The following is a 3,387-nucleotide window of genomic DNA, read 5'->3' as shown; positions in this document are numbered from 1 at the left end:
TGTTTCAGTACTAAATTAAACTGTCTCTATCGATAATGCTTGATAAGTAATTTACTGAAAGCTATTATTTGCTTAATCACCTAATATACCGACCCTAAATGCGTTCTAGGTAAATTAGGTTTTAGTGTCACTAATATGTCACATTCGATAGTGTTTTAGGGTTGATACACGTTACCAATTTCATTTCCTTGTTTAGTGCATTTTATTGCAACTTGCTAGATTCCGGTATACTAGTTTGACCTAGCCGGACGACCTAGTTCCCTCGGTTTTTAGGTTTCGGTCAAAACTACAAACTTGTAGATCTATGTCTTACGGAACTCGGGGCAAAATTTTAGGTCATTCTGAGTTAGGTAGACCAAGTTATGGTCATTTTACTATTGCTGGTCAAATGACATCAAATTTGGTCATTTTAGGTCAATTTTGGTCAACTTTGGTTCGGCCAGTTTTTTGACCCGAACTTGTGCAAGCTGTTTGACTTGCTTATGATCATTTCTGGGCTTTGGTGTCTTCATAAGACTTGTAGGTATGGGTCTTAACTATTCATGTTTAAAATTTCAGGTCAATTGGACCTGTTTTGAGTGAGTTCTGGCCTAAACACTAACTGTTGCCCAAATGGTCAATTTTCAGGTCTCAATTGTACTTAATCCGAATTGGTCATTTTTCATGCTACCTTGCAAGCAGAATTTTGGTATGCTTTCTCAATGAAAGTTGGCAAATTTTGTGCCTAGTTTCACCTCCAATTGGTCTCATACCAATTGGAGTTACACACTTAGTTTTATAGGTTAAAATGCATACTGCCGTTAAATACATTGCATAAATATGTATCAATTACACATTTGCCTTGCTACAAATCCACTTCTCTTACCAATTCTATTTTGATACATTACCAAAACAATTTACCACTTCACATTAAAATCATTTTGGGTAGAATACAAACATCCTTAATACACCAATTAAAACTCTAATTCATAAAGTCCAATTACAACCACATATACACATAAACATTTCTAATTCTTACATACACTTTACACAACCAATTTACATACATATTCTTCAATCCTCAATATCACAATTTATTCAATATCTCCATGAATTCAAACATTCATTAAGGAGTCCCAAAGCTGCTGAAATGCTCGACAATGCCAAAGTGTCCCACAATTCGTCAACATCCATCCCAATTGCACAATCACCACATATATACATGGAATTAACTTACTAGGACATTAATCACCCTACTCAACATAATTTCCCATCAAATAAATGTAAGAATAAATCATCAAATATACAACTCCATGGCTGTCCAAACTGGATATATCAAGAACTTCTCAAAACTTAAAAATTCCTTCATAAAGCACACACCCATAACATGTATACAAAGTTTAACAAAGCAATATTCAAAATCTCAAACTTACCTATTGTTGGGACTTGCTAAACCTTCACTAAACTTCTTGATTTTGGTATCAATTTCTTCCTTATGATGTGGAGATAAAACTTAATGAAGCCACTTAGGTGATTAGACGTGAAATGAGGGAGAGGATAAAGCTTCATGCAAACGGCAATGGAGGATTCCCATTCTTCATTTCGGCAAGGTTGAGCCAAGTGAGGAAGATGATGTTTGAGTGGCAGTAATCTGCCCACTTATGAGTATATTTAATCCATTTTATAATTCTTAGTGGTCCACTCACTCAAATAAATCATATAATAAGCTTAAAGTGCTAATTACACAATTTTCACTCCACTTTTGGCTATTTGCATTAGGTACCACCAAACTAATTTTTCATTTTATTTTCTAAGTGTAATATTATTTATTTTTAATGGACATTTAGGTCAAAAGACAATTCGGGTTGTCAAATGACCATAATGCCCCTGTTCAGGTTGCATTCCCGATTTTTCGGTAAGACCGGGTTTTGTCTGTTTTTCGCTTTCTCACTTTTCTTTGTACTAATTATTTCATTTTTCTTTGATATTTCTAATGATATTTATACTTCAATTGATGTCTCTTTAAGTCCTAAAAATATTTTTCAGGGTTCTCCGCGGTCCAGGGCTTGTCAACGGTCCACGCCGTGACTTCCCGGTGCTGTCACCCATCGCTAGGGTTCTTGGCTCGCTTAACTTGGCTACATTTCTTTGCTATTATTTTTCCTTTGTTTTTCTTGTATTTTCTTTTCTTGTATTTCATTATTTTATGTCTCCTCACTCATAACGAAGTGTAGTTCTAGGCATCCTAGCTGTCCGGACAATACTGGTCACTGGAACAGTAGAACGCACTACCAAACTTAGGGGTGTTAGAATTCTCCCCCCCTTAAGTAAATTTCATCTCAAAATTTTACCTGGCATTAGTCTCTGAACAGCTGTAGGTGCTATCTCCTCATATCCTCTTCACGTTCCCAAGTAGCTTCCTGACCTGAATGATGGTTCCACAGCACTTTAACCAGGTGTATCTGTTTGTTCCTCAGCTGCTTCACCTCATAAGCCAGAATTTTTATGGGTTCTTCCTCATATGAGAGGTCTGGATTTACCTCAATCTCTTCAACTGATAGTACATGAGATGGGTCTGATCTGTACCTCCTTAACATGGATACATGGAAGACACTGTGTATCCTTCCTAGCTTTGGAGGTAATGCCAACCGATATGCCAAAGGACCCACTCTTTCAAGAACCTCATATGGTCCGATGAAACGAGGACTCAGTTTCCCCTTTCTGCCAAATCTCATAATCCTCTTCCAAGGAGAAACTTTGAGGAATACCTTATCACCCACTGCATATTCAATATCTCTTCTTTTCAAATCAAAATAGGACTTCTGACGGTCTGATGCAGCCTTGAGTCTATCTCTAATCAATCTGATCTTTTCCTCTGTCTGCTGAACAATTTCTGGCCCAATCATCTTCCTTTCACCTACTTCATCCCAACATAAGGGAGTTCTGCACTTTCTACCATATAAAGCTTCATATGGAGGCATCCCAATGCTTGATTGGTAGCTGTTGTTATAACCAAACTCAATCAAAGGCAAGTGTGTATCCCAACTACCTTCAAATTCAATCACACAAGCCCGTAGCATATCCTCCAATATCTGAATAACCCTCTCAGACTGGCCATCTGTCTATGGGTGGAATGCTGTGCTGAAGTTCAATGTAGTTCCTAGGGCTCTCTGAAGACTACCCCAGAATCTAGAAGTGAACCTAGGATCTCTGTCAGACACAATTGATATTGGCACTCCATGCAATTTTACAATCTCATATATGTACAATCTGGCCAATCTTTCCAGGCTATAATCCATCCGAACTGGCAAAAAGTGAGTAGACTTAGTCAATCTGTCAACTATAACCCATACTGCATCATGACTACTCTGTGTCCTTGGAAGTCCTGTAACAAAATCCATAGTTATT

The sequence above is a fragment of the Hevea brasiliensis genome, chromosome 2 (assembly GCF_030052815.1).
Source record: "Hevea brasiliensis isolate MT/VB/25A 57/8 chromosome 2, ASM3005281v1, whole genome shotgun sequence".
In the NCBI taxonomy this organism is placed as follows: Eukaryota; Viridiplantae; Streptophyta; class Magnoliopsida; order Malpighiales; family Euphorbiaceae; genus Hevea; species Hevea brasiliensis.
This window is presented reverse-complemented; position numbering follows the sequence as displayed.